General features: G+C 44.4%; 1 long non-coding RNA gene and 1 pseudogene across 1 annotated transcript in view; one reads left to right on the plus strand and one right to left on the minus strand.

Moving 5' to 3' along the window:
- LOC117307706 (uncharacterized) overlaps nucleotides 1-14,583 on the minus strand; it is a 46,366-nt gene extending 31,783 nt beyond the window's left edge. The window contains exon 1 of the long non-coding RNA XR_004521588.2: nucleotides 14,037-14,583. This is a non-coding gene — a long non-coding RNA (uncharacterized lncRNA). The remainder of the gene's footprint in view (nucleotides 1-14,036) is intronic.
- LOC117307705 (60S ribosome subunit biogenesis protein NIP7 homolog pseudogene) lies at nucleotides 3,473-4,795 on the plus strand (annotated as a pseudogene).
- Nucleotides 14,584-15,073: the final 490 nt, after the last annotated feature.

The following is a 15,073-nucleotide window of genomic DNA, read 5'->3' on the forward strand; positions in this document are numbered from 1 at the left end:
AAATGCTTCAGGACAGCTCTCCTCTTCCTATAAATATATAAAAATAAATGTGTTTGTCTTCTTTCATCTATTTAAAAATATTGTGTATTATCTTAGGACAGGTGAGTTTTAACAAATAAAATTGAATATATTGTTGAATTTTGGTGTAATACAAATGTCAAGAAGGTAAGAAAAAGATGTTACCAGACAGTGAGAGCATGGGACATCTTTGGTATCCCATAATGAGGTGATTATTGGGTGCAAGATAGGCTCAAGGATGTATTATACAACATGGAGAATATAACCAACATTTTGTAATAACTATAAATGGAAAGTCACCTTTAAAAACTGTATAAAAATTTTTAATTTTTTGAATTAAAAAAAAACAATATCTTGGGGCTTCCCTGGTGGCGCAGTGGTTGAGAGTCCGCCTGCCGATGCAGGGGACGCGGGTTCGTGCCCCGGTCCGGGAAGATCCCACATGCCGCGGAGCGGCTGGGCCCGTGAGCCATGGCCTCTGAGCCTGCGCGTCCGGAGCCTGTGCTCTGCAACAGGAGAGGCCACAACAGTGAGAGGCTCGCGTACCGCGAAAAACAAAAACAAAAACAAAAACAAACAAAAAAAACCAATATCTCATTTGTTTCACTAAAATTTCAACAGAATTTTAGGAGAACCAACTAGCAGAACTGCTCAGTAAAAGCAAGGTTATCTGTTAAGGGACACTGCCTTTTATCTATGAGGAAAACCTTTTCAGATTTTAATATTCAATTTAAACATTTTCACCTACATTAGTCAGCCTTAGCCAGCTTGTACTGCAGTTTACAAAACAAAAAACAAAAAACCCCAATATCCTAGAGGCTTAAAACAGCAAAGTTTATTTCTCGTTGATGCTACATGTCCATCCTGGGTGAGCAGGACTTCCTATTGTTTCTTTTTTTTTGAGCATGATTTTCTACTCAGCATTGTCCTTACTCGGGGACCTAGGTTGCCAGAGTATCCACTTTCTAGAACATTGCTGATTGCCATGGTAGGGGGAAGGGAAAATGGCAAATCAAGTACAGTCGTCCCTTGGTACCCAGCGAGGGATTGGTTCCGGAGCCCTGCATGTGGCAAAATCTGTAGATGTTCAAGTCTCACAGGTGGTCCTCGGTACCCATGGTTGCGCACCTGCGGTGGTGTAGTACTGTATGTACTTATTGAAAAAAATCCCCCTTGAAGTGGACCCACACAGTTCAAACTCGTGTTGTTCAAGGGTCAACTGTACTGAATCTAAGCCTTCTGCCTGAAAGTGGTACAAGTCACTTTCATTCCTGTTTCATTGCCCAAGGCAACTCACATGGCCTGCTAAACATCAAGGTGGCAAGATGCTGTATCCCTTTAATGCTTAGAAGAACTGGAATTGTTGGGGAACAGCCCTAATGACTACTAGAGTCTGACCTCTTTGCTACTGAATATTCAGTTCACTTTCCTTTCTGCATGCCAAATACGCTCCTCCAAGTGTATTTGCTGGAATATATGCCAGCAAGTTTCATCTCAATACAGCTTTTAGTTCTAAACCCAGGATTGGGGGAGATGCACAGCCATTTTTACGTCAGGTCTGGATATAGCACCTACTGATTCAGGGACCTATGAACAACAAAGTCACATAATCTGCCCTCCACACAACCACCCTTCAATGGTAGAACAAGGACAGGATAACTACAAGAAGTACCGCCATTCAGAAATGAGAGCATGAGAGACCCATGGGAGATACTTGTCAACAGCAGACATGTTGAGGGCTCCTACCCCGGGGCAGGGAAAGTCCCTTGATTATGTTCTGATCTTGTTTCCTGGGAAAAGCTCTGACCCAATCATCGTCCTGAAGCCTGGGTCCAATTTCTTCGAGTTCTTTTTCATTATTCTCTGTGGCCACATGTGAAGTGGGCGATGAGAATATTTCCTCTTTGGGATGAGCGGCTTTCTCAGCCCACTTCCTGCTCTTAGATGAGTAGAATCCCAAAGTCAGGTAGGTCATAAATAAGCCCCATCTCTTTTGTCCAGGCTGGTTAATACTTCTTTGGTCAAAAACATAGCTTCTTGTATATTTTTGTTACCGACCAGGGTTCTTGGCCTCCTTAATCAATAGAAATTGATCAGAGACCAGACAAGAAATTCAGGCAAGGCTTTATTGGGGCCCCTGCTGCAGCAGCGGGGAGTGAGGACAAACAAGAGGTTCCCTAGCTAGCTCACTTGCGGAGGTGGGGGGCAAGCTGATTCCTTATGTGGGGGTGAGGGTACGGTTGTGTCCAGGTGTCGGGCTGCAGGGGTAGCTTAGTAGGTTTGCTCACCCCTTAGGTGGTGTGCAGGAGGCATGGGTGGGGTGGTACCCTGCTTTTGTTCCCCATCCCCTGCTTTTGCTCCTAGCTCTTCAGAAGTGGCAGTTGGGCTTTTTGGTCTCTTTGTATCTCATTGTCCAGAATTTGTCCCAACTGCGCAGGCATGCAATTCGTTATTTTTAGTTCCTTATAGTTTCTCTGTCTTTTGTGTCCAGGTGCGAGCACTGCAGCACTGCAGCAAAGGGTCCCAGGTCCCAGCCTGTCTCATTTTCTTCCAGTCAGCTCCATATGCCGATAGCTATAGTTTCTTTTCAGACCTGTCTCATATTTATTGTATTTCTTTGCTTTCTTGCTCCTATGCCTCTTTTTATCGGTTTAATTTCTATTCCCTGAAGCCATCAGACCTCACAGAGAGTCACACGCAAGCTTCATCTCTTTTTCTTGAGCCATTTTGTACAAGCGAAAGGATTTTTTGGACACACCATTAATGGGAATTTTACTCAGAGACGGCTTAATTCATTAACAGGTTTTAGCATCAAGTGTGATGATCATACACACCTTTCATTTGTCCTTTGATATAAGGTTGAGTTTTAATTTGTCCCTCTGCTGCTTTAAGTTTTCTTCATTTTATCATTTGCTATTTAGGACTGAGCCTTCTTTTAGCCTTTTAAATCCCTTAACTTTATTTTGTTCCTTCCTGCTTGAAAATGAGCCCATTTCTTTTTGAGCTCGCCTCTTTCTTGTAATGTTGTAAAAGGGTTCTCAACTGCATTCAGACCTGTGTGTGCGGAAGCTTCCCCACACCAACAAGCAATTCTCAGATGACAATGGGGTGTCTGAGAATTCAACTCAATTCTGACACCATCTACTCAAAGATAGAATCAGATTCCACAGGGAAAGGGCTTGGTTCCACAAGACTGCCCTCCACTTCAGACACTAGTGTAGGCTGTTACCCATGCTTCTGAGGTACCGGCTACAAACTGGAGGTCCCAGCTACCCCCTCCAACTCAAAATACCACCCCCAAATCCAGGTTATCACCTGGCCTTCTGACGGACTGGCTACAAATCAGAGGTTCCCATGACCCCCTCCTTGGATTCCATTAATTTGCTAGGACAGCTCACAAAACTCAGGAAAACCATTTTCTCACTAGATTACCGATTTATTATAAAAGGACATTAAAGGATACGAACCAACGAGGATCCGGCGTTCCAACCCAGCGGGAAAATGCGGCCTCTGACTGAAGAGGAGACGCGAGTAATGTTTGAGAAGATAGCAAAATACATCGGGGAGAATCTGCAGCTGCTGGTCGACAGGCCCGACGGCACCTACTGTTTCAGGCTGCACAATGACCGGGTGTACTACGTGAGTGAGAAGATTTTGCAGTTGGCCGCCAGCATCTCCAGTGACAAGCTGGTGTCGCTGGGGACGTGCTTCGGAAAATTCACGAAGACCCACAAGTTTCGGTTGCCCATCACGGCTCTGGATTACTTAGCACCGTATGCCAAGTATAAAGTGTGGATAAAACCTGGAGCAGAGCAATCCTTCCTGTATGGGAACCATGTGCTGAAATCTGGACTTGGTCGAATCACTGAAAATACTTCTCAGTACCAGGGAGTTGTGGTGTACTCCATGGCAGACATCCCTTTGGGTTTTGGGGTGGCAGCAAAGTCTACACAAGACTGCAGGAAAGTAGACCCCATGGCGATTGTGGTATTTCATCAAGCAGACATTGGGGAATATGTGCGGCATGAAGAGACATTGACTTAAAACGAAATCATCGCGAGGACTTGTAGCTGTGTGGAAGGGCCTAGCTTTGTTTCCTGTGTCTGTGTAGGCTCCACCATCATGTTGAATTTTGTCAACACTGTGACCTCTTCAGGGACTTCTTAGTTTAATATTCTATTATGGACAAATGCAGGCTGGATTCTTATTATGCAGAAATGGCTCAAAAACGGGGTTTTGGATCTTTGTGATTATGACTAACTAGAATGCTGTGTTTTATATTTGAATCAGAGGGCTTCTTGTTTTTGAGTAACAGGTTCTAAATTGTTGGAACTGAGGACAAGAATAGCGTATTGTTATCTGTGATAACACTGTTTTCCAAACACATGATAAGAACGTAATGAATTTTCTTATTTATTAATACTATGAAAGATAGATATTGCCATTAGAATAGTAGGTCGTGTGTGGAATTTTACAAATGAAATTTGGATAAAACAGTAAGAGCAGTTTATTCTGCCGATTTTCTTTACGGTAGGTGCTGTGTAGTGTGGAAAAAAAACTTGGATTCAAACACCAGTTCTCACATCTACCAGCTGTATGGCCTTAGATGAGTCATTAAACTTTAATAAGCTTCATTTCCTTCTGTTTCAAAAAGCAGCCTAGCTGTCTTCCTAAGAATAGTTTTTAAAAGTGGAAATCGTGATCGTAAAGCATCTAGCACAGTGCCTGGCAAATGAGAGTGTTGAATAAATGGTAAGAGTTAAAAAAAAAAAAAAAAGGATACGAACCAATAGCTAGATGAAGATATACACAGGGCGAGGTCCTGACCAAAGAAGTGTCTGTCCTCATAAAGTCTGGGGCCTGTCACAGGGGCACATGGAAACCTTCTGTTCCCCGACATGGAAACAACCCTGATATTTCAGTGGCCTAGAGTAAATTCTTATTTTCCTCTCCTGCTACATGTCCATCTCAGGTCAGTGGGGGGATACTTCTTTATATTGTCCTCACCCTTGGACCCATGCTGGTGGAATCTCTACCAACTGAAACGTGACCGGTTGCCACGCAAGATGGAAAGGAACATGGAAAAGGGTGCATCCACCCCAAAGTGGGACCTTTCATTTCTGATCACATTTCATTGGCTCCTCAGATGGCCAACCCTAACTTCAAGTGGGCAGAGAAGTGAAATCTTTCCATGTCCCCAGAAAGCGGAGAAGCAGAAAGATTGGTAAATAGCCCTAGGGATTCTCTCCACACCTCTCCACACTAAATGGATTCTCTCCATTTAGTAGAAATAGGCGTGTATATCCTCTTCTCCCAACACACACACTATTTATGTTGGACTTATAGTCTCTAGGGACCTGTTCCTACAGTAAATTAAGGAGACCAAAATTTAATTCCCAGTTTCAAGTGGATGTCATTGGCACAGTCAACATAGTACAGAGAAAACAGCTAAAATGGAGAGAAACATTCATAAACAGATACAGGAATGGGGCAACTGAATGTGTGGATACTTTATTTGTCAAATGTCATAGGAACATATTTGCTTCTGTATGTATTCCTCCTTTTCTAACCAAGTGGATGCTTTTCTAAGCTCCAAAACTAAAGAGAAGCATTAGTGATCTCAACCGCCTTGAGACTGTAAGGCAGATAGGAAATACAATATGGTCTAAATCGAATTTTTCCAATGGTTGTTTGGTTATTCAATAAATATTTGATTGAGTAACCCCATGACCCAGATAAATAGTGTGGCCTCAGAAGGAAGCAACAATAAGCAAAAAAAAAAATGTTTCCCCTCCAAACCCGTTTGGCCACAGGCCCACAAACTCAGTCATAAAGCTGGAAGTACTTCTCCAAGGTTGAAGCTGGATCTGATAGATAGGTGCTATTTATAAACTTTGGGAAGATTTTTTTAGATAAAATGTTTAAACATGCTTTTGGAAAGCGAATGTCTTTGTTCAGTTTGTTGCCCAAGCTCTCTTTGATCCATTAATTTCACTTTTCCTTTGATTTTTCTCAAACTCTCAGAAGAGAAAGTCCATGTTTTCATATGGTGAGCAGTAAATCATTTGTTCATGATGGACAGACCCTCTGGATGTGTAAACGTGCTGTTTTCCTTAGCCCTAGGCCTAGTGTTCTGTAGAACAAAGGCACAGCCAAAGCATGTGCCTCTGTGTAAGACAAAGAGCCTTAGGATTCTGAAGAAGGGAGGATGTTCCTGGGAACCCTGGCATCTTCTTTCAGTCCTTCCCAGATCTCCCGTGGTGCAACCTTCTGCTGAGTCCGGGCTCCAGTGAGCAAGGACTTGCCAGGGCAGGGCTGGGGCCTCTCCCTGCCAGGTTGAAGTGGTTTTAGCTGTGTCAACTTCTTGTAAATTAATATTTAGAAAAGAAGTGAGCAAGTTGGTCGGATGTCCAGAGGTCCCCGTGGGCTCAGTTGAGTTGGGAATCAACAAGTGCTCATCGAGGAGGTCAGGGGTCAAGCCAGAAAAGAATCAGTGGGAGGCAAGTGTGGGTAGGGGGGATAGCCCAGGAGTACAGGTGGGGACTCCCTTGGGACAGTCTGACAGGGAGAAGCAGAAGCAGGCCCCATAAGCCTTGCCCCTAACAAGCAAAGCTGAGTGGGAGCCACATCAGGACCAGTTCACGGCAGGAGACCCCTGCCAAGGTTTCTTCCAGCGAGGCCACGTACAGCACCATGGGCTCATGGTCAAAGGCTACGTTTATCAGAGCTCCCCCAGGCTCCCTGGGAAGGCTGGCTGGAGGAGGTCTTTCTCTAACCTGAATGAGGCACAGATATTTGGGGGCCCTGGTGTGAGAATGAAGGAGTTCTTGTTCAGTTGCGAAAATAGCATTTGGTCCGAGATTCCTCTGAGTCTGACTTGGGAGAGCAGCAGTTTATGGAGGCCTTGAAGAGAGGGAACAGCAGCTCCAAAGAGCCATGTTTCCCAACAGATGGTAACCATGTCCCTGGAGGCACCTGGAATGACTTTAGGTGAAAGAGAGAAAAACTGACAATTGTGAGCGGAGGGGCTTGGGTGGCAGGGGAAAGGCAGGAGGGAGGAAGGGAGATCAGACTGGGCGAGGCCAGCTAAGCAGGCACCATGATTCCTTTTCTGGTCCCATGACATGGAGGAGGCTCCCCTCCACCCCGCAGAACCCACCACATCCAACCTTCTGCCCAAGACTTGGGGTCAGCCAGTGGCCAAGCCAAGGGCTTTCTAGAACAGAGCAATGGGGCATAGATGGGGAAAGGGTCGGGGCCCGCAGCCAATGTGTCAGGAGACCCCAGCCTTCCCTCACTGCCCCCTCCCCCCACTGCCCAGATTCCTGCCAGGAGCCTGGGACCCAGTTCTCTGGGAAAATTAAGGAGGAAATGTGGCCATAAATTTCTCTTCAGCACCCAGTGAGGCAGTGGAGCTCTGTGATTAAAAGAGTGTGATTCACAGAAAAGGTGGAATGTTCTGGAATAAAAAGGTAGGGGAAGACTGTACTCTTCAAAAATGTCAATGCTGTAAAAGACAAAGACATGTTCTAGGTTAAAGGAAGCCAGAGACATGACAGGTAAATACACAGCCTGGCCCTAGATTAGATCCTATACTTGGCACAGGGGCAGGGCTTACAGGGGTGGGGGGAAAGGGATGCTGTATGGGATATTATTAGGCCAACAGACAAACCTGTAACAGGGACAGTACATTAGGTAAAAGTATTGCTTCAGGGGAAATTTATGAAAGTAATTGCTGTGCTGTGGCTACGTAAGAGACTATACCCGCTCTTAGGAAATACAGAGGAAGCACAGATAATACAGGCAATGTGGGAATATGTTAACTACTTGTGTAAATCAGGGTAGAGTGTATCGTATTCGTTGTTATTGGTAGGAAGGTGATAATTTGTCATTCGAACCAGAACACCTTTGAGAGTGAAAGGGAACACAATTCATAATTATGCCAGGTCAACAGGTAAGAACTAGGACCATCCTGGGCAAACCAGAACCCGCATCACTGGTGACCTTGACTAGGACCGTTCTGGTGACCTGTTGGGCACAAAAGCCTGATTGATAGAGCTCTGGAGGGAATGGAAGGAGAGAAAGTGAAAACAGTGCACATGTCAAGGGGGGTTCTTATTACAAAAAACAAACCAGAGCAGTCAGCAGGAGCGGGAGGGAAAGGTGGGGCTACAGCCACCACATCCTGGAGAGAAGAAACAAAACATCTTTTAAAATCTTCCCATCTCTGTATATCAACATGGATGGATAACGAAAACAGACTGCTGCTCAAAAGCACAAAGGAATTTAGTATATAGTAAAAGTGGTATTTTAAATCACTGGGGAAAAAGTACATTATTGAATGAATGAGGTTGGGACAATTCAGCAGCTGGAACACTAGTTCGCAAATAGTGAATCATTACCACCACTTGGTGACAGAATACACTAATTTCATGTTCATACCTTTTGGGTGATAAATCAACCTCTTAAAAAACGAATTAATAGCAGCTTAAGTTGTTTCACATACCAAAGTCTCTTTTTCTCATATTAGACCTGTCCTCTATTCTTCCTCCAAAACACACGTAATAGAAACCTAAATCTTTAACTCATCAAAGGTCAACAGGAATCTCACTGAGTTCTCCAGATCTCACAATGGAATCTATCTAGGAACCAGGGTGGGGTTTTTTTGTTGTTTTGTTGTTGTTGTGCCCCTCCCTGGATCTTTGGGGCTAATCAAGAGATTTTAGCTCAAAGACTGTCACCACGGGTCCACTAGATGTCACTCTCACCTAAATTAATAGTGCTCTAAATACAAACTCCACCTATAAAATGACACTGAAGGGACCCCAGGTTAGTTGCATACTACAGGTACATTCTGGGGGGAGGAGAGAGGGGGAGGAAGGCTTTCAGAAGTCTGGCAGGAAGGGAGCTCCAAACAATGAAAGAAGGTGTGGACTGGAATCTGAGATTATCACTCAGTTTGTGGCTAAACGTACCTGAATGAAGTGAGGGAACAAGACAGCCAAAGATCCAGGGGAAGAGTGTACCAGGAGGTGGTAACAGCAAGTGCAAAGGGCCCGAGGCAGAGAGAGAGCCAGGGGCCCGTAGCGGAGAAGCAGGGCCTTGTAGGGTTTGATAAAGTATATAAATTTTACTCTAAAGAAGATGGGAAGCCGCTGGAAGAGTCCATGATTTCTAACTTTTCATGGAAGAGCCTTCAGAATCTACTTGAATATAATTCTGAGGAAACACCTGACATAACCAAATGGAGGAATCGTCTATAAAATAAGTGGCCTGCGTTCTTAAAAATACCAATGTCCTAACCGACAAAGAGAGGTTGGGAAACTGTTCCAGAACAAAGGAGACTAAATGACAATGAAATGCACGCCGTGATCCTGGGCTGCATGCTCTAAAAGACATTAATTGGGATGATGGACAATATTGGAATATGGATTAGAGACTGGACAACATTGTGGTATTAATATTCAATTTCCTGAAGTTGGCTCTTGTGTTGTGGATATGTACGAGAATATCTTGCTTTTAGAGTGAACACAATGAAGTATTAGGGGGTAAAGGAGTAAGGCTTAGGAGTGATAAACACCGTTAGAGAGTGGGGGAAACTGCTACCCTCAGAAGTGAGTCTGTACGTAAATATGCAGTAATTTGACCCCTGAATCATCCCCCAGAGGGAATGAGGGCCTCAGCAAGGAGGCTGCAGATCTAACATCATGATCCTTAAAACCCTCACTTTGATGACACGACATTGTTATATTTCTGTTACATTTTTCACCCCACCCCCAAAACAGTTTCTGTGGTTTCTGTATCTCTAGAGAACCTTCAAAAGAAGACACCCTTCTCATCTGAGTAGATGACAGCCATCTACTTTGAGTAAAGCATCTTAAAAGCTTTACTCAAGTAGATAAAAGTCTCAAATTTCTCTGGAACTGACATCCCTAAGAACACGGGCTTTCATCCAAGAAAATCATCCCTAACATTTAATCTTTGTGCTTTAAAAAACTAACTCAAAAGTGTGACCAAAAATTAAGCTCTGAGTAAACAGTGGACAGAGATTGCACTTGCCTAGAGTCCACATTTTGTCCGTTGGCTAAAGATGAATGTTGGAAGACATGGGCAATATACGGAGTGAGAAAGATGGTTTGGGCTGAAACGGCCATTCTTCAGCACGAAGCATTTTTATGAGCATCTATTACGGTCAAGATAGCCTGTTAAGTGCTCTGTACAAAATAAAGACAATTTAAACATGACATCTTCCTCTGATTTTGTGCCTTCATACTAGAGGATTTGGGCGAGGCTCAAAAAAAAGACCGTGATTTAGTTTTATTGTATTTAAAACATTTTAGGAGGTGTGACTCACAGTGCCTCTGGGGAAACAGCAGCTCTGCAGACCGTGGACTGGGCTGTACCAGCTGTTGGTTTTCCCAATGAAATGGCAAATAAGCACAAATGCTTGCATTTGAGAAATTAGGTGAGACAGTGGAGCAAATCCAGGAAAAGGTTATGATAGTGCTAAAGCAGTGCAAAGTGGGTTCTTATTAAGAGAAGTCTAGAGAAATTGAGGTTCTATTTCCCAGAGAGGATGATACTTAATTACCATCTTCACATGTATAAAAGGGATACTTAATGAGAAGGGTTTTGCCCACTTGTTTTCCAACTTCACTGAGCCATAAACAGAAGAAAACAAGTTCAAATTTTAAAGGAAGACTTTTTGGATAAACATTTGGATTTGCTGATCTTAGAAAATCAAACCCAGAAGCTACCATGGGTTCCTAGAGGACCCTCAAAAGAATATACAACTCTCCGCTTTGGAAGACATAGGCATTAGCTGGCTTCTCACCCACGTAGATGACAGCCACCCTGTGATGAGCTGATAAAAGAATAGCCACGGAAGCGCATTACCCTCGCCCCAAAGACCTTCCCACTGGCCCTCCCGCAGTGCCTGAGATTCTCACCTTAGCCATTTCTTTTCCTTTCGGTTAAGGCATTTAAGGTTTCAATTAAAATGTAAATGTGATCTGAAGGGAAATGACATTCTGCTAGGATCAGCCATTAACATCTCTTCTCAATAAGTTGTCAAGTGAGTGAGTCACCTATTAGGGCGTTGGGAAAACTCTGGGACCTCAGAAAATAAGGTAGAACGAGGAGGTTTGGATGGTAGAGAAAGCACTGGGGAAACTTCAGAGTTTTTTCTGGGGAGGAAAAATCTGGGTGGGTCAGCGCTGTTAGCAACCATGAGGATTCAGACATGAGAGCACTGATCTGGATTTGACCTCTTCCATCTACTTCACTTTCTTCTCTCCTCTCCTCTCTCCCCTCCTTCTCTCACCTCCTCTCCCTCTTCTCTCCCTTCCTTCTTCTTGCAATTATTTCTGCAATTATCGCTGGAACTAGATGTTAGATGCGTCATCCTAGGTTCTGAACACGCCTTGAACGCGTTTTACTGCCACTTAATTTCCCAAAGGAGGATGCTATTCTCCATGTACTGCACAGATATAACCCCCTCTGGTCCATTAGGAGTGTCAATACCAGAGCAAAGAGCACATCACAGGAAAAGCTTTCATCCCTGAGACGCATATACCAGCGGCAGCACTGACTGGTAACACCTTGGGGCCCTGACACTTCGAAACATAACCCATGTGTCTCTTGCCATATAGGCACTTGCCCTACATGCAGTGAATATCTCCCTTGTTTCGTTCACCCTGTCATAGTTCATTAACTTTTTTTTTGAAGTCTAGAGCATCTACTGTTTGTTCTGTCAATTTGACAACGGGATTTGAGAATCTTCTTATTGTTTTCTAAGTACTTGGTGTGCAAATAATTCTTGGGGTCACACATTGACTGTTGCAGCTTCCTCTGTAGCCTTTCCATTAAAAAAAAAAAAAGTTCCCCCTCCTACACTGTTGGTGGGAATGGAAATTGGTGCAGCCCCTATGAAAAACAGTATGGACGTTCCTCAAAAAACTAAAAATAGAGTTGCCATATAATCCAGCAATCCCACTCCTGGGCATATATCCGGAGAAAGCTCTTATTCAAAAAGATGCATGCACCCCTATATCCACAGCAGCACTATTTACAATAGCCAAGACATGGAAGCAGGGCTCCCCTGGTGGCACAGCGGTTAAGAATCCGCCTGCCAATGCAGGGGACACAGGTTCCAGCCCTGGTCCAGGAAGATTCCACATGCCATGGAGCAACTAAGCCAGTGTGCCACAACTACTGAGCCCGTGCACCACAACTACTGAAGCCTGCAAGCCTAGAGTCTATGCTCTGCAACAAGAGAACCCACCACAATAAGAAGCCCACGCACTGCAATGAAGAGTAGCCCCCGCTTGCCACAACTAGAGAAAGCCTGCGTGTAGCAATGAAGACCCAATGCAGCCAAAAGTAAATAAAATAAAATAAAATTAAATTAATTAATTTAAAAAAATAGCTTAAAAAAAAAAGACATGGGAGCAACCTAAGTGTCTATTGGTGGATGAATGGGTAAAGAAGATGTAGTACCTATATACAAGGGAATACTATTCAGCCATAAAAAAGGAATGAAATAATGCCATTTGCAGCAACACGGATGGACCTAGAGATGATCATACTAAGTGAAGTAAGTCAGAAAGAGAAAGACAAATACCATAGAATATCACTTATATGAGGCATCTAAAATACAACAGGAATGAACATATCTAAGAAACAGAAACAGTCTCACAGGCATAGAGAACACACTGTGGTTGCCAAGGGGGGCGGGCAGGTTGGGGAGGGATGGATTGGGAGATTGGGGTTAGCAGATGCCAACTCTTATGTATAGAATGGATAAACAAGGTCCTACTGTATAGCGCAGGGAACTATATTCCATATCCTGTGGTAAACCATAATGGAAAAGAACATGAAAAAAAGTGTTCCCTGTAGGTGTGTTTAACTCAGAAAGCTCAACTCACGTAGCCATTTACTTTTGTACTTATTTTTTCCATAATAAAATTTAATACAATAGCACTGTGCTTAAAACATTAAAATCATTTTAGTGTTAGAAACAGTATTCTGAACGATATATAGCAAAATACATGAGACGTAAATACTTACCACTGGGAAGTTTTCCTCTCTAGCTCTTAATGATTACAATGTATTCATTCCACACATTTTTACCAAGTGCCTGCCCTGCCCAGGCTTCTGGCTAGGCACAGAGCACACAGTGTAAACACAATGACTGCCCGAAGTCCAGCTGTTTTTCTCCATCTGCACTTTCTCCTGAACTCAAACAAAACGAAAGCCTGGAGAGAAATGAGTTTTACTCTTTCTTTTTGTTTGCGGTACGCGGGCCTCTCACTGTTGCGGCCTCTCTCGCTGCGGCGCACAGGCTCCGGACGCGCAGGCTCAGGGGCCATGGCTCACGGGCCCAGCCGCTCAGCGGCATGTGGGATCTTCCCGGACCGGGGCACGACCCCGTGTCCCCTGCATCGGCAGGCGGACTCTCAACCACTGCGCCACCAGGGAAGCCCCGTGAGCTGTACTTTTAAAGGCTGGGTTTTAAAGTTGACTACTGGAAACTCGCAACCCCATTCTTCCTGGGAAGAATGATATAAGGGCAGTTAGATTCCAGGACCGCCTACAAACGTGATGTATAAATCTGCCTGAAATATAGTCCTGAAGAATCTGCCTGGACGCCCTTTAACCACGATAAAAACACCCATTTTAAGGAACACTACGGCAACTCAGGACAGGAGGAACATATCTGTCCCCGGGGGCTTCTGAACAAGGCAGAAAACCCGGAGCACAACAAAGCGTTTCAGTGCCTTCGCTGGCATCTCCAAAAGCAAACAGTCCTCATCTGTTCCCACTTGTGGATCAAAAGGCAGCTGAACCCACAGGGAGGGAGAAGTGTGAGATCGTTCATAAAGGCGTGTGTACTGCTCTCGGACGGGCAGTCACTAAGCCTCGCGTGCAAGTACCTGGCCCTGGGCTCCGGGCAACCTCAGCTAAGCGAAAGCCCCAAGGGTCTGGGCCCCAAGGCCCGCGTGGACTAAACGACTCACCCCAGTGCCTGCCGCTCCGCAGCCTTCGCGCTGGGATCATTCTCTGCTCAGTCAGCGCTCTCTTTTCTCAGCTGCACTTGTTCTGTGCGCTGATAAAGGATGGAGAAACGCAGTAGCTGAGTCTCCACTGGCATTTTCCCCGGATGCCCCAGGCAGTTGAATATTTACTCATCCACGATGCCCTTCTGACCCACAGGTCCAGCTGCGAGCAGGAGCTAGTTCGTGCCTTTTCTCTTGTATTATTTCTGACTCGTCCTCGCTGTCCTCCTTCCAGCCTGTTCACCCACCCACCTCTTAGGCCCCTCCCTGCGGCGTGCCATCCTTGCTGATATGTCCTGCCGCTAAGTGTCTCTGACACTCTCATACTTGTTCATGTTTCCTTCCCCCGTGACATGATACGTTCACTGATGGCTGAGACTTTGTCTTACTTACCTTTGATGTTCAGGTCAAATCTAGTAGCAGGCACTCAAAAAATGTTCAATAATTGAGAGACTGTATCTGCTAGTGTGGTTGACTTCAAGATAGAGAGAGGGGCAGGTCACAGCACCAGCTTCAACTCCAAATTGCTCCCTTGCCAAAATGCCAGCGCATGGTGGCAATGTGTACGGTTTGACATGGATTTATATTCGTTTTTTTCTCTACCGCCAAAAACATAAAGAATGGTACTGTTCTCTGATACAGAGTATCTTCTCAAAATTTTTTGGAATTTTGTACTAGGCTTATCATAGAATTTTAAATTAATTCCCCTACTGTGAGGGGAATTTAGAGGTACGAATTTCCAGTTACAAAATAAATGAGTCACTGGTATGAAATGTACAGTGTGGGAAATATAGTCAATAATAATGTAACATCTTTGTATGGTGACAGATGGTAACTAGACTTATCGTGGTGGCCATTTTGTAATGTATGGAAATATTGAATCACTATGTCATGTCCCTGGAACTAACATAATGTTGTAGGTGAATTATACTTTAAAAACAAACTCATAGAAAAGGAGATCGGAGGTGAGGGGGCAGGGGGAATTGGATGAATATGGT

Source organism: Tursiops truncatus, chromosome 13 (assembly GCF_011762595.2).
Source record: "Tursiops truncatus isolate mTurTru1 chromosome 13, mTurTru1.mat.Y, whole genome shotgun sequence".
Taxonomy (NCBI): Eukaryota; Metazoa; Chordata; class Mammalia; order Artiodactyla; family Delphinidae; genus Tursiops; species Tursiops truncatus.